Genomic DNA, 22,184 nt, shown 5'->3' on the forward strand with positions numbered 1-22,184 from the left:
TTTGGAACTCAGCCACAGTAACTTCTTGCAAGATACATTCATGAAGGCAAAAGAAACAAAAGCAAAAATGAACATTTGGGACTTCATCAAGATAAGAAACTTTTGCACAGCAAAGGATCCAGTCAACAAAACTAAAAGACAACCTACAGAATGGGAGAAGATATTTGCAAATGACGTATCAGATTAAGGGCTAGTTTCCCAGATCTATAAAGAACTTCTTAAACTCAACACCCAAGAAACAAACAATCCAATCATGAAATGGGCAAAAGACATGAAGAGAAATCTCACAGAGGAAGACATGGACATGGCCAACATGCACATGAGAAAATGCTCTGCATCACTTGCCATCAGGGAAATACAAATCCAAACCACAATGAGATACCACCTCACACCAGTGGGAATGGGGAAAATTAACAAGGCAGGAAACCACAAATGTTGGAGAGGATGTGGAGAAAGGGGAACCCTCCTGCACTGTTGGGGGGAATGTGAACTGGTGCAGCCACTCTGGAAAACTGTGTGGAGGTTCCTCAGATTTAAAAATAGACCTGCCCTGCGACCCAGCAATTGCACTGTTGTGGATTTACCCCAAAGATTCAGATGCAAAAAAACGCCAGGACACCTGCACCCCGATGTTTCTAGCAGCAATGTCCACAATAGCCAAACTGTGGAAGGAGCCTCGGTGTCCATCGAAAGATGAATAGATAAAGAAGATGTGGTCTATGTATACAATGGAATATTCCTCAGCCATTAGAAACGACAAATACCCACCATTTGCTTCAACATGGGTGGAACTGGAGGGTCTTATGCTGAGTGAAGTAAGTCAATTGGAGCAGGACAAACATTATATGTTCTCATTCATTTGGGGAATATAAATAATAGTGAAAGGGAATAGAAGGGAAGGGAGAAGAAATGTGTGGGAAATATCAGAAAGGGAGACAGAACATAAAGACTCCTAACTCTGGGAAACGAACTAGGGGTTGTGGAAGGGGAGGAAGGCCGGGGGTGGGGGTGACTGGGTGACAGGCACTGAGGGGGGCACTTGACGGGATGAGCACTGGGTGTTATTCTGTATGTTGGTAAATTGAGCACCAATAAAAAATAAATATATTATTTAAAAAAAGAACCAAAAAGCCCTGAAGCAGAGACTTCTATATGAATTAGTTCCACATTGGGCTCTTTGTTTCATGCCTTAAAGCATGAACTTGTGCATTAAATCAAAGAGTTCCCACCTCTCAGGACTGCTGCTTAGATCTAAGACTCCGTCTCAGAGAAGGCAGTATCAGCCCTTCTCCCTGCATCCAGACTTTTTTTTTTATAAATTTATTTTTTATTGGTGTTCAATTTGCCAACATACAGAAACACCCAGTGCTCATCCCATCACCTGCCCCCCTCAGTGCCCATCACCCAGACACCCCCACCCCCCACCCACCTCCCCTTCCACCACCCCTAGTTCGTTTCCCAGAGTTAGGAGTCTTTATGTTCTGTCTCCCTTTCTGATATTTCCCACTCATTTTTCTCCTTTCCCCTTCTATTCCCTTTCACTATTATTTATATTCCCCAAATGAATGAGAACATATAATGTTTGTCTTTCTCTGATTGACTTACTTCACTCAGCATAATACCCTCCAGTTCCATCCACATCAATGCAAATGGTGGGTATTTGTCGTTTCTAATGGCTGAGTATATTCCATTGTATACATAGACCACATCTTCTTTATCCATCATCTTTCGATGGACACCGAGGCTCCTTCCACAGTTTGGCTATTGTGGACATTGCTGCTAGAAACATCGGGGTGCAGGTGTCCCGGCATTTCACTGCATCTGTACTGTGTGGAGGTTCCTCAAAGAATTAAAAATAGATCTGCCCTATGACCCAGCAATTGCACTCCTGGGGATTTACCCAAAGATAAAGATCCATCCAGACTTAAACACTCACCACCTCTCTCATGTAGAGGGTTCTCATTTAAATGCAGATTGTGGGCTTTACCTCCTAAGATTCTGACAAGTGGTTGGTCTAAGGAATTTTTTAAATTTAAAATTTTTTAATTTTTTTTTAAATTTAAATTTAAATTCAAGTTACTTAACATACAGTGTTTATTAGTTTTAGGGGCACAATTTACTAATTCATAATTGCATGTAACATCCAGTGCTCATTACATCAAGAGCCCTCCTTAATGCCTGTCATCCAGGTACTCCCTACCTCCATCCACCTCCCCTCCAGCAGTCTTCAGTTTGTTCCCTATATTAAGAGTCTCTTATGGTTTTCTTTTCTATCTGTTATTATTTTATTTTTCCTTCCTTCCCCAATGTTCATCATATGGAAGGTGGGTTTTTTAAAGCATGCTTTGGTCAGGACAGGAGAATACTCATTTTTTCAATTGCTAATTGATCATCCAAGTAAAAATAATGAACTGAATACAAAGTTTATCTCTACTCTTCCCAAAGTACAGTAAGTGATATTAAGAGACTGCATATACATAAACTCCCTACTAATAGGAGAAACATGGGTTTAGTCCCTGGGGACGCTGGCTGAAGAAAGCAGTTTGCAGATGCAGAGCTGGGACCTCAGACAAAGGCCTCTGCCTACCCCACCTGCCCTCAGGAGGCCACAAATGCAAAGCTAACACAAGCCAACAGCACTTCTCTTTAGATCTTTTGCTTCAAGTTTTATCATGAAAACATAGCTAGGGTCACCAGACATTGGTGGAAAGCCACCAACATGAACTCAGAGACTAATAATTAAATGCGTAAAGGATAACCTTTTACATGAGTCTCACGAATACATATTATGTTTCATAATTCAGGTATAAAGAAAGATCTTAGCAGCTTCAAAGAGGAATTTAAAAATCCCAGGTCCATACAGAAGACCATGCTCCTCAAATGTCATTAGAATCTCAGCAGCCACCTCGAGAATCTGGTGAGAAAACCAGGAGCAAAGACTGAGAAACTAGAGGGGAAATTACATCTAATCTAGAATTCCACCTCATGAGACCATTAAAAATTATCAAAGAAAAATAAAATCACATGTGACATGCAAAGGCTCAAAATGCCAGTTTCCTAGATGATGTTTCTAAGGAGGTTACTGGAACATAGCCTTCAGGAAAATGAGTAGGTGAACCAAGACAGAGGAAGCATTGAGAGGAAGGAAACAAAAGGTGAAGAAGAAACCAAGGGCATGTCCTGGGTCCTGAACTCTCCTAACTGTGCAAGTAAAAGAAGAGGAGAAGAAGCAAAGGTGATTTACCCTGAACTTGCTATGTAGCACTGATGGTGTTCACCTTTACCTGAGCCCAGTGCTCCTGGAAAACAGGGAAGGTAAGAAATTCCCCCACCCTTTGTGGAATGGACTTACTACAAAGGACTACTTCCCTGTACAAATTAGGTAAGTTTCTGTCCCCTGTGTACCTGTGACAAGGCCAGCACAGGCCCTCCAGACCCCATTCTTTGCCTCTTCACTTGTTAGCTAAACTGTGTTACACCTACTAACCAATCTGAACTAAATGCTCTTCAGTCAAACTCAAGTTAGCAGTCTCTCCTTCCTTGGGCCCTGAACGTGGCCCACCCCCAGCCTGAGCCAGCACACAGCCCTCCGTGCACGGCCCTTTCTAAGAACAGAGGGATGTTGGGGTGACGCATTCTCAGCTCTCCATCAGGTCACATTATGCCACCTCCACCTGCATGACTGGTTCTTCTCAGTCTCGTCCAACCCTCCCTGTGAAAGGAAGACCCTTAGTGGCTAACTCTTGACACCTGCAGACCTCAGGTCATAGCACTGTCCCTATGGCAGTCATCCTTTGCCTGCCCCTATTACCATGGTCCTTCTCCCCCTATGACAATAGTTTCCATGAAATAATCACTTCAAATAATATCTCTCCTTTCTAATGTCAGGAGTTTGGTATCACTTACATTTGGCAGAGACTTAAAGGCAGGCAGTGCAGGATGGAGGTACAGGAAAGAAGCTGGCAGTCATTTACCAAGCTCTGAAGAATCAGGCTGATTGCTGCCCCAGATTGTGCACTGGCTTCCCAGATGGTTGCTACAAAGTATGAGTCAGGTTCCATTGTCATGGATTGTCTAGCCATTGTCCATTTATATAATCAGCTCCTAAGTCTCCCCCTTGGGCAATTCTCTCACTTGCAAGTGCTTGACTAATTCTGGAATGCTGGGGATCCTGAGCTGTGCTGCTCAGAGATGTCCAGTCATCTCCATAGTAAATCACATTTCAAGACCTTTTGTTTGCTGTATAATAATGGCCATCATCTAATGAGAGCTGGACTCTGCATAAGCACTTAATACTCAGAGTAGAAAACAATGAGTGAGCACTGTGACCACTAATACAAAACCAAGAACAATTAATAGTCCCTGTAAAAATGCTTAAGAACCGGGTATTTTAAAATATCCTATTATTATTTAGGTACAGAAAGGCCACAGACCAGATGACTCCTATTGAAAAGATGGTTTATTATACTCAGTTTCCATTACATGAAACACACATCACACCACAAGTACCCACAAAGGGGATTACCAAGTGTGAGGCCACAGAGTCAGAGGGCCAGAGACAGAGGCCGTGTGGGCCCAAGCCTTCATTATGGTTTCTGCAGGTAGCGTAGGAGAGGAGAAATGACCTTTATTAGTTGTTGCGGGGGGAGCATGTAGACTCTGTGTTGGTTGGTTTGTATTTGAAAAGTATACCCCTAAGAGGAAAATACTCACAGAGTTGGGGTGGGGAGCAACCAGGAGGCCAAGACAAGGTGATTAAGGTAAATCATGGGGTTTTCAGAACAAGAAGTACCCAGTATATACATGCAGGGCAGTTGCTAAAGCATCAAGTTTACAGGAGCTAAACTGTGTGTCAATACACCCCAACTGCCCAACTCAGGCCAAACAAACAAATCCCATAATAGGACATGAGGTTCAACTTTACAAAGCCAAGTACTTTTTATTTAAAGCAATATAGTTGTTCCATCATGCTTGTTTACTGATTCAAGAACAGAAAGAAGTATTAGCAGTAGCAACCATCTCATTATAGCCAACAAGAATCTAGAACAATGTGATTGTGATTGCTACTAGAGTGCACGCCTACAAGTTGAGACTGATCTGTCTGTATTCCACATTAAGGTAGAGGTGGCACTATTTATAACTGCCAGAGTTAGTGGTTTAGTCTTTTTTATTTGTATAATCCCCACTGTTGGGAACTTTGCTCTGATTTTTTTCATAAGCAATGAGTAGAGTGCCTGAATAAACAAGGAGACCTGATTTTGCAGTTTTTATCTGAGTTGGAATTTCCAGTCATGGGGATTTACAGAATGAAAATCTCCATATATAGACAAGTCTCAGGATGCTCTTCCTAAAGCACATGAGGTATTAGCCTGAGACAAACAGGATAGGCATCTTGGCCAGAAAAGAAAACAGTATCTTTTGGTTCCAAAGAGAGGCCCACTATTCACAGCAGCTGGTTGCATATCTGGATTTCTATAAGTCTTCTCCAAGTGGCAAATATTAATTTGCCCATAACCCCTTGAAGGTTGTTGAATTCAGACTTAGGATTATCTAGAATCTCATCCATATATTGTAAGGGAGAGAGGGATCCCAGCAAATTCGCAGGTGTATTTGGTTAAGGTCATTTTTCCAGATAGGTACAAGTTGCAAAATTGGCTGCATTCCCTGTAGTCTTATTGAATGAGGCCAGAATCACCAAAGGTTTTCATCATGGGATCTGTGATGGATGGCATATCCAACAACAGGTAGGATTGGGAGCTGTGCTACTATTTAGGATATCCTAAGAATGGTATTAAAATGAGTATGTCCTGACCTAACATTGTAACAAGAAGGGAAGAAAATCAAAAGAGGCCACGATCAATGGCTGACAGCCAGGAATCTAAAAAAATGAGAATGATTATAAGCAAGAAGATAAAAAAACAAAAAAGGAATTAGACAAAGGCCCTGGTCTGATGTCTTGGCCAGAAGCCTTCTATTATCTGAGGTCATCAGCTGGTCTGCTGCCTGCTTCCAAAACTCAACTGCTTCTGGAAAATCTCTGAGAATCTTTGGTTAGAGGCCCCCTATTGGTGCAGTTTTCCCATTTTGATTAAGTGGCATGCCTATTTGTAGCAGAGAAGCATCCTGTCTACCAGCTCACTGTCTCTAGAAATGCAGGTGCTACTATACCCTATAGAGCATATAGATCCTCCAAATATATCTGCCCCTATTCCCATGGTGACCCCAGTGTCCTGTAGGGAGAGAGTAGAGGAAATTCTCACTGGTGTATGGCATGCAGATGCCTGGAAACAGGAAGGAACCATAGCAGCTAGTAGACTGAACTTGGGAAAGTTTGGTTGGTGACTACTCATGAGCCTTGACCATCAACCCTTTGTTCTGGCAACTTAGATAATAAGAAACTGAGGGGTAGATAATCATAAAGAAACCCTCATGGGGTCAGGATAGGTGGGAAGACATTTGGGCTTACCTGCAAAAGCCTGAGGAAATTCCCACTGTTTTCCACATAATTGTTCATAATGTGCTGACATCCCTCTGGCAATCAGAAGCTGAATGCTCCAGCTCAGGTATAAGCCCTTGTAACTTACCCATCAGCAGAGACAGCAGATTGACTTCCAAGGTGGGATGGCCTACTGACAAGGATGCTGGATTGCCTTTGAAATACAGTGACTCGGCGAATGCAGTAACAGCATGTCCTGTGTGTTTTATACAATGCTCAAGAACCCTGCCAAAGAAATCTGGGAACATCTACTGGAGTTCCCAATCAGGAGGGATTGGCAAATTGCTCATATTGGCCTCCTCCCTCCAAGTGAGAATTCTAAATATGTCTTGGTTTGTGTGGACACGGCAGCTGTCCTAAACCAAGTTTTTCAAGCAAAACAGCTCCACAATTAGAGTAGAGAAGCTGAGAACTATGTACAGATATCCTAGCCAAATAGTGAGTGGAGGTTACATGTCATGGGTCATGATGTGCGTGACTAGGCAAAAGAACATGATGTTTAATGGAGGTCCCATCCCCTCTCCAATCCACAATCAGCAGGGTTAGTGGAAAGGAAAAATGAAAGATTAAAGCAGCTGATTAAATTACTAACAGGTAAAAGCACCTTAAGTCAGTAGACTACAGAACTGTCCCAGGCTTTAACACATTTCAATGATCAACAATATATCAATGATATTCAGTGATAACACATTTCAATGATATGTAGCCCCATATGCCAGGGTAGGGACCCCTGCTGAAATACCCAATGCACAAGGTTTGGAAATCATGGGAAACAGCCATTGCCCCAACTCTCACTAGGGGTCAACGTGCTAAGCTGCTGAGAACACTGAGCCCCATCCACCTGGGGAATGAATTATCTATTGGAATTTGCAATGGGACTTCCCACCCAGATGGTAAGTTACTTTGCACCCTGAAGGGGAACTACTCGACCTTCAGAGAGCCCATCATCCTGCTGCAAGCCAAACCTGCTGCAGTGGCACTACTCTTGGATTGGAACTTGCATCACTGAAAGAGGGGAGACAGTGGAGATCCTGGTCTAGTATATCCTGCCTCCACTCCACTCCTCAAACTTCCTCAGCCAACATGCATGGCATTACAACCAGGTTAGGTTGCTAATGTCACAACCTCCCTTTCCTCAAAGCCAGATGGTACGTTCTGTTTTCCACTGATATAGTCATCTGACCACCACGTTTGTCCCCTCCATTGGCTTGGAGGACAGTATAGCACAAAGAGAAGCTCTTCTTCAGTTCACCCAGCAAGCCTTAAAGCCAATTAGCTGATAAAGTGTGTCTTAATTGAACACTAAAATGCCTCTAAGGAGATAAGTCAGACTCCAGAATAGAATGGACTTTAACATTATTACTGACTCACAGAGAGGCACCTGCGCCATTATCAATCAAATGTTGTGTATTCATACTTGATGAGTCTGATAATGTGTCATCTTTATGAAATCACATGAGGACACAATTGAATACCCTGAGTGATCTGACCTCTAGGTCAGAAATCAGTGGTTTGGATTATGGGGCTCTTGGTGGGAAAAAATTATTACTTATTTTGGGATCATTATCTAAATCCTTGTTTTCCTTTTCCATGTACCTATACTATTGCTGTGGTATACGATGAAGCTGGATAGCTGCCAAAGGAGCCACTTCCATGTTCATGAAATCCCCTGCTGATCACTCCAGGCTCAGTGGCTATGAGGAAGTCATATAAAATTATTAGACTCCTAACTCTGGGAAATGAACTAGGGGTGGTGGAAGGGGAGGTGGGTGGGGGGTGAGGGTGACCGGGTGATGGGCACTGAGGTGGGCACTTGACGGGATGAGCACTGGGTGTTATTCTATATGTTGGCAAATTGAACACCAATAAAAAAATAAATTTATAAAAATAAAAAGAAGAAGAAGAAGAAACGAAGCCCGTACATTCAAATAAATCCTATTTAAAAAAAAAAAAAAGATTATTCGGTCATAAGGGGTGGGATGTTGAAAGGAGTCACCATAAGCCATGACTTCTAGTTGACCTAAGAGCTGGCCCCAGCCACCCCCTCTTCTGTCTGTGGAATAGATGTTCTGCGTTCCATCCCCTTCACATATTTCACATATCCCCCCATCCACCTACCTTCTGAAAAAATCAGTTTGTTCCCTATATTTAAGAGTCTATTTGTTTTATTTCTTAAATTCCACATATTAGTGAAACCATGTGGTATCTGTCTTTCTCTGACTTACTTTGCTTAGCATTATATCTTCTAGATGATCCATCCATGTTGTTGCAAATGGCAAAATTTCACTCTTTTTATGATTAATATTCCAACACACACACACACACACACACACACACATATCACCACTTCTTTATCCATTCACCTATCAGTGGACACTTGGGCTGTTTCCATATCTTTGCTATTATAAATAATGCTGTAGTAAACATATGGATGCACATATCTTTTTGAATTAGTGTTTTTAATTCTTTGGGTAAATACTGAGTAGTGGAATTACTGGATCATAGGGTAACCCTACTTTTAATTTGTTAAAGAACTTCCATGCTGTTTTCCACAGTGGCTGCACCAGTTTTTATTCCACAATGGGAGCTGTTTAAAGGACATAGCCTTGAGATAGCAATGTGGTATTGAGACCATCAGGACAGTATATATGACTAAACCACATGAGGTTTTAATATAAACTTTTAAGATTATGGTAGGAAGGTGGAGAGATCTACTTGTCTTGCTACCACCCAAGATGACCCTCATATGTAAGTTCTCTTGTTTATTAGAGCAGACACTCTCAAAACAATTGCCTGCCTCTTTTGTCCACTTCTCTCTGCCCTTTGGGGGCCAATTTCAGATTCCACCTAAGAAGCTCACAGAATTGCCAGCCACAAGGGGTTTGTCCAGATGGCTCATGCACAAACAGATGAAATGGTGTTTTGTAGTTGAGGATACCTGGGGAAGGAGGGTGTTGAGGAGCCCTCTTCAGGTTCCAGAGTCTGTTCATGTTTAGGGTCCCTGAGCAGAGGGTCTCTCGTGGGGGACTTAGTCAATTGATAAGGATTGTCACTATCTCAGAACAACTTGTCTTCCATTCCCTGTAATGTCCAGGTAAACTAGAAATCCTCCCAACTGTCATTTTGTGACAGGTCTCAGATAAGCTTGGATAGCCTTTTGTCTATCATAGAGTGCTTTTCCTTCTTGAGATAGGTCATGCCCTAAATAATGGACTGTGTTCTGGCAAAATTGTAATTTATCTTTTGGAACTTTATGCCTTTTTCTGCCATGGCTAGAGCAAGTAAATGAAATCTTTTATAGGCTTCTCTTCTTTTTCTTTCTCTGAACAAAACAGGATATCATCTACATATTGTAACAGAACTAAATTACAAAGAAAATTTAGATCTTTTAATGTCTTGATTGAAGCAGATCCTCAAGAAGTCAAGAGGGGCTTCACTGAGCCCCTGGGGCATGGCTGTAGGGCACTGTTGTCCTCTGCAGCCCAGCCTTGAAGCGACTAAAAAAGGCAGAGCAAAGATCCACTTCAGTGAAGCAAGTGGCTTCAGGAGGAATTGATGGAAGGATGGTTATTTGGTTAGATACCACAGGGGAACCGGGATAACAGCTTTGTTGATGGCCCTGAGATCTTGAACAAATTGATATCCTAATCCATTTGGTTTATTTCCTGGTCACATGCCACATGAAGCAAGAAACAAAAGAAAGGCTGAAACCTATGTTGAAAGCCTTATATATAGTCTTCTCATACCCTGACTGGCCCTTAACACTCCTGTCATATTGGGTAAATTTGTGTAACCATTCTGTAGAATTTCTCCAGCACCTGGCAGAGCTCCACTGTGTCGGGTGCACTTGGACCCAAGCTTGAGCTTGTAAATAAACCCTCGTGTGTTTGCATCGGTGTCGGCTCCTTGGTGGTTTCTCGGATTCGCACTCTTGGGCACAACATTAATTCTAGTGCTAAACCTGTTTACAATGTCTAGAGGGTGCTCGTCAGCAGGTGGTTGGTTGGGAACTGGGCCAGCTAGTTAGGTCCTAGTGGCATACACCTATTCTGGGTTCCGTTGTGTTTGTTCTGAAGCCCTTCCTACAAGCTCTGCCAGGTGCTGGAGTTCAGGTAAAGGGCTGCTTCCTATTCTATTTTCTGTTTTTGAATTAGGCCTCCACTTTCAGTTTAACTCCTCTGACAAAAATGAGGTGAAAGATTCACCCATAAACATTGGCACCTTCTTTAACTCTCATATGTTGATGCAATGTGTTTTCTAATCTATCCTTAAAATTTCTTGCACTTTTATTTTTCTCTGTATTATACAGTTATAATCCAATAGATTTTTACTGAAAATGTTTCAGGCATGGCTTTAGGAGGATTTGCCCTAATTTATAAGTTTTTTGTTGTCCTTCTGGTTTACTATGGAAAGAGGGATTTTTGTGGGTCTCTTTCCAGGTTAATCCAATCAGTTTTTGTCATCCAGGGTTTAGGGTCTGAGGTTCTGATTAATATGTATACACATTTGTATCAGTCAAGTAACTGTATTTATCAGTGTTTTTTAGGAAAACAGAATCGTGTATGTGTGTGTGTGTGTGTGTGTGTGTGCATGTATGTAAAGAAATTTATCTTAAGGAATTGGCTCATACACTAATGGAGACAGGCAAGTCCAAAAATATGCAGGGTGGGCCAGTAAGCTGGAGAGCCCAAGAAGAACCACTGTTGCACTTCAAGGCCACCGCTGTAGCATTCCCTCTTGCTGGGAGTGGGTAGATTTTGCATTCTAGTCAGGCCTTCAACTATTGTGTGAGACTCGTTATGAGAGGCAATCAGCAACTAGCTTTTCATTCAAAGTCCACCAATTTAAATATTAATCTCACCCATAAACACCCTCATAAACACATCCAGAATAATGTTTAACCACATATCTGGACAACTCAAGCCAGTCAGGTTGACACATAAAATCACAGTACCCTGGGTCATATGCACACAAAAGAATCCTAAATTCTTCTATGAAAAACTAGCCTTGCCTGGGTTTATGGAAATCCTTAATTATAGTTCTTAATCCAGCGTGGGTCCAAATTTTAAACTCCAAGTTGCCTGCATACCTGGCTTATGGGAGAGATGGATCTTTAGAAACAATAGGCATTCTGAGGTCTTAGGAGAGTTGCCAAGAAGTAGGGAGTCTGGGCAAAGGAAGTAGAGGAACTAGTGGTGGAAATGCAGAGGGACAGATATTAGAAGGATGTGAGGTGGAAAGGGAACTGGATATAGGGAGGCAACTAGAGGATCAGGAGAGGAGGATTTCCTAGGGAAATAAGTCTAGCTTGTTGTCACTTAAGTTTGTCAAATTGTGCATTAGCTTTGGCTAAAGAATCTTTCAGTGAAGCAATTTTTGAATTAGAATTTCAATTGGTGGCCCTTGCATAGCAATCCAAACACGCTGTCCACTGTCCTGAGAAACATCATCTCCTTTCTTTTCTAAGCGATAGTGACCAGAGCACATTAGCACAGACACAGATCCCAAGTGTGACCAGATATAAAGTTCACTGTGATGCCACACCCACGGGCCCTGCAGCTTCAGTCATGGGGCCCCATGTTCTCCAATCATAGCCTGTCTCATCATACAAAGACCTGCTCAAGTGCACCTCCTCGTAATCTCTATTCTGGTACCCTTTCTCAATCTTCCCCCCCTCCCCTTCCCACCCTCTAGCCCCCCTAAAAGAAGCATTTTCTTTCTTTATTGAACTCTCAAAATGCTATTAGGCTATGAATCATGTACTCACACATACACACACACACACACACACACATCTATCTTCCCAGACGGGGTGGGCCTTGAGGACATGGTATGTCTCTAAATTATTCTTCTAACATCTGCAGTCTCAATCCCAGGGCCTTAATATAGTAGACATTCAAGAACTGCCTGCTCACGTTGTAGCAGATAAATGTACATCACCCTAAAACCTGGGCCACCCTGCTCCTAAATGTGTGCCCATGTGAAATGAGGGCCTGTGGCTTGCCAAAAGTCATGGACAAGAATTTCATGGAAGTTGTAGTTGTAAGCACTATGAACTGGAGCCAACTCAAATGTCCATCTACAGGGGATTGGACAAGCACATTATGGGATATTTATGCAATGGAATACTGTCCATCAATAAAAAGGAATAAGCCACTGTACACACTGCAACATGATGAATCTCACTGATACTTGTAGAGCAAAATAAGTCGTACACTAAAGATCTATTGTACTATGCTATTTACATGAAGATCAAAGCCAGAAAACCTACACAATGGTGAGAAACATCAGAGGAGGATCTGCCTTGTGGGAAGTAGGCCAAGAAGGGGCATAAGGGATTCTCCTGGGATCTGCAAACATTCTATACCTTGAGCTGGCTGGTTGTCACATGGGGATACAACACTCAAGTTTTGCACACTTCATGTTTGTCATGCTCCATGGTGTGCTGGCAAATGTTTAACAACTAGCTGTCTGAGCAGAAAAGCTCTGCTCTTCAGTATTTGCCAAATTCTGTGGTATAAATATTCCCAACTAAGACCACTTTCAAGTTCCCAATGGGATGTCCATGAACACAATTAGGAAGATATAATAGATGTAAATACCCTTAAGAGCATAGATATTATGAAATGTAGTAAAAAAAACAGGAAGTGACAAGTTTTGAGTGTTTATTACTTTTGTTTTTAATATAAAATTTAATTGTAAGTTTTAGATAATTTAATTTTTAATAATGGCTGTGTTAACAACCAGTCCCAAGATTCCTGAAAATTTAACTTTCAAGCCTCAGGAACTGATACAAGCTGGCTCTGGCATGCACTGGTTATTTTTCAATCAAATTATTTACAAATGCAAAGCAAAACAAAGCTCTGTTTGCTCTAAAACTGAAAATAAAAGGAAAAACCAGAGATAAAGGAGCTACTAGGTGGTTAACTCTTGCAAGGGAAGGGGAGGTATACAATGCTGTGACTAAGAGTCAGGAATGAGAGCCTGAGCTTGCTTCAAACTTTTTTTAAGTAGGCTCCACCATACTCAGTGTGGGACTTGAACTCACAATGCTTAATCAAGAGTTGTGTGCTCTACTGACTGAGCCAGCTTGGTGTCCCCAAAGACCTGGTTTCAATTCCACGCGGTCCTCTTCCATCTGCTTGAACTTGAATCACAGCTTGATATCTCTGAGCCTTGGCCTCACCATCTATGCAATAGGAGTAACACACCTTGCTCAGAGAGCCACGTGGTGAAGCCAGATGAGGTCACCTTAGCCAGTTCTGTGACCCTGGCTGGTCCATGCGTGCCTCATAAGAATTGGCTATTCAGTTGACCAATTATCTGTAGCAACAAAATTGACAGGGATCATGCAGCTAGAGCAGCAATCGGCTCAGACTTTTTAAAATGTACGGCGCATCAAATATTCACTTCTGCTGTCCCAGAAATTTTAATCCAATACTTTAAGACCCAAATATGGGATCCCTGGGTGGCGCAGCGGTTTAGCGCCTGCCTTTGGCCCAGGGCGCGATCCTGGAGACCCGGGATCGAATCCCACATCGGGCTCCCGGTGCATGGAGCCTGCTTCTCCCTCTGCCTGTGTCTCTGCCTCTCTCTCTCTCTCTCTCTCTCTGTGATGACTATCATAAATAAATAAAGAAAAAATATTTAAAAAAAAAAAAGAAAAAAAAAAAAGACCCAAATATCATCTTTCAGACAGGCCTAAGAACTGTTTGAAACGACATAAAACTCCCCTGTAAGATATGTGCCAGTGTTTGCATAAGGAACACATCAGAAGATCCACATTCCTCAAGGTGGCCAGGGCTGCCAGGTGACTATCTGTTGTCACTGGCAGTGGCCAGGGTGGTATGAAGGCCAAGGCAGGCCTGAGCTTGTGAGGACATTGCATAGCCAGCATGGATGACACTAACAATGAGGGCACTGAAACCCAAGTCACTGATGGATGCTGCAAGGCCAGCCACAGGCCAGGACCTGAGTGCCATTGTCATTTAATGAAATGCACTGATTTCCCTGAGTCCCTGCAAGGCTGTTTCCCTCTTGCCTGCACCTGCCTATGCTGTCCCATCATCTTTCATCTCGCAAATGTAGTGAGGATAATGCTGCCTATTTCTGCTGACAATCTTCCTGAGAGACACTGTCCTCAAATTGCAAAATGTCCATTTAATGGCTGTGTCTAAAGGAGTGAAGTAGCCATCACAGCTGGAAGAGGATGAGTCACTGGGCAGTTTCTGGGCATTTCAGGTAGAATTCTACCCAGCTCTGCTGCCAGATCATGTCACAGTGACATTCAGCCTGGAGGGGCTGGGACGCAATGAAGCATGGGGACTTTCCTGGGACTTTTTCCCTGAAAAGAAAGATACCTGATAATTTGGCTGTACATGGAACACGTCCCCTTTATTCATTGTAACATACTAAAAACCAAAGACTCGTGACAGCAAAACAAAGCCCTCATGTACTCTGTACTGGCCATCCTCATATAGTCAACCTCCAAAGCCAGGCAGCCTGCTGTTCAGAAAGGCAGCAGATAAACAGGCAAACAGCACATTTAGGCACCATCAAGAAGGATAATTGGACATTTGCTTAATGGCTTCAATTTCTATTTTTGGCTCATGGATGCTTTTTCTTTTTTTTTTTTTTTCCCAGCAGAGAAACCAACAAGGGCTCCCCCTGAGTGACAGTAGGGCAGGCACATGATGACATTCCCACACCAATACCAGCCAACTGGAAGCAGCTTCCTGGAGCACTATTGGGAAGGGTTCTGGGGCAGGCTGTGTGGTAAGAGGAAATAGAGTGATAAAGTAGCAATCCCTGGGCTGCGAGTTGGATGAGGTACCCTCATGAGAGTGTCTGCTAGTCAGGGTCCAAGGGGCAAGATCAGTGCTCTTTTTTTTTTAATAAATTAATTTTTTATTGGTGTTCAATTGACCAACATACAGAATAACACCCAGTGCTCATCCCGTCAAGTGTCCCCCTCAGTGCCCATAACCCATTCACCCCCACCCCCCGCCCTCCTCCCCTTCCACCACCCCTAGTTCATTTCCCAGAGTTAGGAGTCTTTATGTTCTCTCTCCCTTCCTGATATTTCCCACACATTTCTTCTCCCTTCCCTTATATTCCCTTTCACTATTATCTATATTCCCCAAATGAATGAGAACATACACTGTTTGTCCTTCTCCGATTGACTTATTTCACTCAGCATAATACCCTCCAGTTCCATCCACGTCAAAGCAAATGGTGGGTATTTGTCGTTTCTAATGGCTGAGGAATATTCCAGTGTATACATAAACCACATCTTCTTTATCCATTCATCTTTCGATGGACACGAGGCTCCTTCCACAGTTTGGCTACTGTGGACATTGCTGCTAGAAACATCGGGGTGCAGGTGTCCCGGCGTTTCATTGCATCTGTATCTTTGGGGTAAATCCCCAGCAGGCCAATTGCTGGGTCATAGGGCAGGTCTATTTTTAACTCTTTGAGGAACCTCCACACAGTTTTCCAGAGTGGCTGCACCAGTTCACATTCCCACCAACAGTGCAAGAGGGTTCCCTTTTCTCCACATCCTCTCCAACATTTGTGGTTTCCTGCCTTGTTAATTTTCCCCATTCTCACTGGTGTGAGGTGGTATCTCATTGTGGTTTTGATTTGTATTCCCCTGATGGCAAGTGATGCAGAGCATTTTCTTATGTGTGTGTTGGCCATGTCTATGTCTTCGTCTGTGAGATTTCTGTTCATGTCTTTTGCCCATTTCATGATTGGATTGTTTGTTTCTTTGCTGTTGAGTTTAATAAGTTCTTTATAGATTTTGGAAACTAGCCCTTTATCTGATATGTCATTTGCAAATATCTCAAAATGGATGAAAGATCTAAATGTGAGACAAGATTCCATCAAAATCCTAGAGGAGAACACAGGCAACACCCTTTTTGAACTCGGCCACAGTAACTTCTTGCAAGATACATCCACGAAGGCAAAAGAAACAAAAGCAAAAATGAACTATTGGGACTTCATCAAGATAAGAAGCTTTTGCACAGCAAAGGATACAGTCAACAAAACTAAAAGACAACCTACAGAATGGGAGAAGATCAGTGCTCTTTATCCTGGAACTCAAATGCCTCCACAACTGTGGCCTCATTCAATCCTCAGACTTCCTCTCACAGTGTGGACCCACTGGCTGTCTGAGGAACACCTGAGGTTATTGCAAAAGTGAAGATGGTAGGACATATCCAAGACAAGCTCAGTCTCGGTCAGAATATCTGGGCAGTGTGGACCAGACACCTACATGGGAACAAACCCTGGATAGACCTGAGGTTGACCACCATGGGGTACCCCACTACAATGCAAGCATCATGACAAGAGGGACTTTGCTTTATTCAATGCTGTCTCTTTAGCATTCGATAGGTGTCTGTTGAGTACTTCTGAAAGGAAAAAAGGCATTTCTCCAGGTGAGAACTCCCTAATTTTTATTATGATTTGCAATAGGGTTAGGACTGCCAATTGTATTACAGTCATCGTTCCATCCCCACTCTCCTTCTGCTCAGGGCAGACATCACTAATCAATCACAGCACTCATTGCAGCAACCACCCAAACAACACTCTAGCATTCCAGGCCACCAAAAAAACCTGAGAGAGATATTTTCCAACCAGGATGAAATGATTTTCCAGATCCCTTCCTGTTCTAAAACCACTGGAAGTTTGAATGAGGCTCTGATAATGGACCCAACCACAAGGAGACACCACCAAGTGGGAACCTTTGCATAACTCTGATGCGTGAAGTATCATGAAAATGATGTTTCTTAGTCATCACAACAGAATGCAGACAGTGATGAAGTGCATGGATTCAGAAAAAATCATGTGACCCCAAAGAGCCACTCCACCTGGCCTTGGGCAGTGTCCCCAGTATAGATAAGTTTATGTCATGGAGAATCTTTGGCCAAGAGTTCAGGTGACTAAGCACAAATGCTAATCACAGACATTTGTGCACCATCACTTGACAGCCTTGGACTGTAATGTGCTCAGGATACTGTGGTGAGCATGACAGAAAGGTAATGGCCTGCAGAAGAATAAATAGGAGCACTAACTGTTTCCCTGAGATGCAGTGACCTAAGTGGGAAGCCTGCAAAAAGGGGATCAGTCAGCACACCAGCCATCAAACCTTTACAGGTAATTTACTATTTGCTTCCTTAGATTCTTAACTTTATTCTTGATAACAACTTACATGAGGAAAAAACTCTACTTTTGGATAATATTGGTTCTCCCTTCAACCTTCCCTGTGAAAACTGGGCTCATATTGTCTTTTCCCACCTGTTTTCTCTCCAGAAAATAAGAGTGAGAATATCTGTCTACTGGAGAACTGAGGAAATCCATGCACATAACGAGTGAAAAACATTATAAAATGTACCAACCTTACCAAAAGAATGAGGTCACTTAAAACTAATGATGTATCAATGAGATAGTCAGTAAAGCAGAGCTAGAATGTAGAAAATCAAGACTTGAGGAAGAAAGGCAGAAACACAAATAGACATTAAGAGGTCAAACAGGAAACCTGCTGAGGTAGCAGTGCCCTGGTCTTAATCTTCCTGTGTCCCTGGCATTGAGGAGAGGACATGATATGACAAAAGTGTACATCAAATGAAGAAGAGAGATGTTTTGAAATGACCAGGAAAGGTCATTAACCTTCCAAAGGGAATTGATTTCATAGAGTTCATGGAGTGTAGCTTTGTCTCTACACGTCTGAATTTACACAACAGTAAATGGGAGTGGGAATAGCTAGAACTCTACAGGTCGCTGAAGAAGTTTCAGCATTTTACAGTCTAAACCAGGAACAGTGGTGGAAAAGAGATTCTTGGTTTGTCAGGACTGACCCAGGACAGCAACCAGACCCAAGTGAGCAGCCATGATGCTGCATGGGAACAGATTTTCATGGCCGCGATTGGAGCAAATTCTGTATCAGAATTGCTTAGAAGAAGGATGAAGTCTGAGTTGAGTAGAATGTGAGGGGATGGGCTTGTTCAGGGCCAGGAAGGCAAGAGGCAGAGACAATCATCAGGGTTCCTGTGTCCTGGCTATGCTTTCTCCCCAGACCTCCCTCCCCCTGGATACAACCTTCCAGATGTTGACTGTGGTTCTAGAACTGTGAGGTTGAGAAGTTGGTAAACAACTCCTGACTCTTATATGCATAACCACATAGCATAGAGTCTCCTGGTGGGCGCTGCACCCAGGCTGTCCTTCTGTGCTTTGCTGAGTTTTTTTTTTTTCCATTTTAGGGCTAAATTTTAATGTGAAAGTTTGAAGTCTTATACTTTAAACAAAACCTAAAAATTACTGATTGGTTCAAAATGGTTTTATGGAAAAACTAATCTGTAACAAAAACTTGGCATTGAGTGCGAAGGCTCCACCATTTTTGAGCAAAGCGTACAAAGGTTCTGAGGGGGATGGGGCAGGGGAACCCAACATTTACAACAGCAGGCATTTTCTCTTCCTCTTCTTGACGGGAGGGGGGCAGAGAACCGCTCAAATAGCTTCATCAAACACTGTCTTGAGGCCTTGCTGCGTGAAAGCAGAGCACTCCAGGTATTTTACAGCACCGATCTCCTTAGCCATGGCCAGACCCTGTGGGTAGGTGATGGGAGTCAGCTTCTTCTCCTTCAGTTTCTCAATCGTGTCTTTGTCGTCCCTGATCTAAATGTATGGGACATTGTTCAAATAACTGACCTGTTCTCCTCAAAAATGTCATGGTGATGAAAGACAAAGACTAAGAAACTGCTCCAGAGTAAAGGAGACAACAATATGACAAATGAACACAACATATTCCCTCATGCTTGGATCTAGATGGAGGAGAAAGAATAATAATGACCATCGTCTAAGATGTTGACATTTACTAGATAATAGTATTAAATTTTCTATTTTTCCTTGATCTATGTGTCTAATTTGTGCCAGTAAACCCATGCATATATGGTCAATTAATCTATTAATCTATGGCAAAAGAGGCAAGAATATGCAACAGGGAAAAAGTCTCCTCAACAAATATTGCTGAAAAAACTGGACAGTTATACAAAAGAATGAAACTGGACCATTTTCTTATACCAGACACAAAAATAAACCCAGAATAGATTAAAGATCTAAATGTGAGACAGGAAACCATAAAATTCCTACAAGAAAACATAGGCAATAATTTCTTTGACATTGGCAGTAGAAACATTTTTCTAGATATGTCTCCTTAGGCAAGGGAAACAAAGGCAAAATTAAACTATGGAGACTACACCAAAATAAAAAGCTTTTGCAGAGAGAAAGAAACCATCAACAAAACAAGAAAAAGCATGAAAGAAGATATTTGCAAATTATATTTTCAATATAAGAAGTTAATATCCAAAAGTTATTTTAAAAACTTATACAACTCAACACCAAAAAACAAATAATACAATTAAAAATGGACAGAAGAAAAAAATGGATGGAGTATCTGAATAGACATTTTTCCAAAGAAGACATACGGATGGTCAGCAGACACATGAAAAGATACTCAACATCACTCATCATCAGGGAGATGCAAATGAAAACTACAATGAGACATCACTTCACACCTGCTAGAATGGCTATCATCAAAAGACAAAAAAAATACGAAGTGTTGGCAAGGATGTAGAGAAAGAGGAAACCTCTTATACTTGGTAGGAAAGCAAACTAGTGCAGCCACTAGGAAAGCAAAGTAGTGCAGCCACTATGGAAAACAATATGGAGGTTCCTCAAAAAATTATAAACTAAAATTAGGATTACCATACTACTGGGTATTTTCTCAAAGAAAACAAAAACATTAATTTGAAAAGATATATGCACCTCTATGTTTACTCTAACATCAATTGCAATAGCCAAGATATGGAAGAAACCTGTGTGTCCACTGACAAATGGGTAAAGAAGATGTGGCATACATAAATATTATGGAAAATTATTCAGCATAAAAAGAATGAGATCTTGCCATTTGCAATAATGTGGAGGGATCTACAGGCTATAGTACTAATAAGTGAGATAAGTCAATCAGAGAAAGACAAATAGCACATGATTTCCCTCATATGTGGAATTTAAGAAAGAAAACAAACAGAAAAAAAGAGATGAATAATAAAACAGACTCTTAAATACAGAGAACAAATTGGTGGTTGCCAAAGGGGAAGTGGATGGGAGGTGGGAGGATGGGTAATATACAGAGAATTTTTTTTCTTCATTTTAATTTTAATTTTTTCTCCATTTGTAATGCCTTAGTGATTTCTCTTTGTTCTCCTTCACTTTGTTCACTGAAATCCTGGCCAGTGGTTCTATCAGCAGAAATTCCAGTGATTGCCACATTCATTACATAAGACAAGGGTAGTCATAGGCTCATCAGCACTGTGTGACTGCAACTGGTTTTAGGTACAGTTCTTGCATTTGCTGCACTGGAAGAGGTCAGTGGTGGTGCCACCAGTCTTAGACATCTGGAGCTCATAGATAGCCTCCTGAGTTATGGCATTCCTCAATTCCCTCAGTTCATCCCTGGCCATTCCCTCTGCCAGCATTTTGGCAATGAGTCCAGCAGAGATGGCTCCACTCAACACATTCCTCCTCAGGCTGGGGTCCCTAGGCCCTTGAGATTGCTGATTCAGCATGTACCCAGTTCCAGTACTTCATGTCCATGCTCTTGAACTCCTGGTGAATACGATCTTTGATTTCTGAAGTCATCTTGTCAAAGTTGATTCTATAGTCCTTGTAAACATATCCACCTTCAAGGCTACTGAGAATATCTCCACATACTTGTCCCACAGAGTCCCCTGTGAGATAGTAGGTCACCAGGAGAAGAAGAGGGGGTAAAGATGGGGTCAAGAGCCCCTTGGGTGTTTTGGGAGTCCCTGCTTTTGATTTGCTGCTGTTTGATCTTTCCATCAGTGGCCTTTTTGGACAGAAAGTGGCTAAAGAGCTGGAGTCCATCGAGTCTCTCCTGTCTTTGGATTCTTCCCTTATTTTTTTCCTTAGTGGAAAAGGCCTACCTCTGGCTTCCATCCAGTTTGAATAGTTAGCCCTTTTTCCTTCTTTGCTTTATCTCCTTCCTCTCCTTTTTCTCCCTTGGAGGGGAGAAGTGAGGGGAGTCCAGGTGAATTAAGGAGCTGCTTCCAGTTTTTGATGAGGACTCTGGCCAAGGACATCACCTTTTTGTCTGAACAGCTCTTGCAGACCCCATTAATGGCAACTCCAATGCTGGTTGTCTGGAGTAGCTGGATGGGCATCTGACAGCTGTTCAGTTTCTTCAGAAGGTCAAGGGCCCCTTCCATGTTCTTTATGGCCACCGTCTCCTCCAGCTTTCCGACAATCCTCAGCAGCTCCTCTTCCTGGGCCATGTTAGTGCACAACACCCAGTGGGGTGAACTAAGGTGTACTTATCTTGATGAGCATTGACTAATATATAGAATTGTTGAATCATTATATTGTACACCTGAGACTAATAAAACACTATATGTTAATTTTACTTCAATAAAAAATTTTAATTTGTGATCTTTATAATCATACTGTAAGAATGTGTATGCTTGGGAAATATATATGAAAATATTATGAAAATATTATTTTCTTGGGAAAATATATGAAAATATTAGAGGTAAAGAGCACAATTCCAACTTTCTCTCAAGTGAGTCAGAAAAAAATAACATTAGATATGCACACAAAAAATGATGATTTGGCC

The 22,184-nt window shown here is 42.1% G+C and overlaps 1 pseudogene; it reads right to left on the bottom strand.

Moving 5' to 3' along the window:
* Positions 1–20,796: 20,796 nt before the first annotated feature.
* Positions 20,797–21,846, bottom strand: LOC121478639 (annotated as a pseudogene).
* Positions 21,847–22,184: the final 338 nt, after the last annotated feature.

This window comes from Vulpes lagopus, chromosome 19 (assembly GCF_018345385.1).
Source record: "Vulpes lagopus strain Blue_001 chromosome 19, ASM1834538v1, whole genome shotgun sequence".
NCBI classification, from domain to species: Eukaryota; Metazoa; Chordata; class Mammalia; order Carnivora; family Canidae; genus Vulpes; species Vulpes lagopus.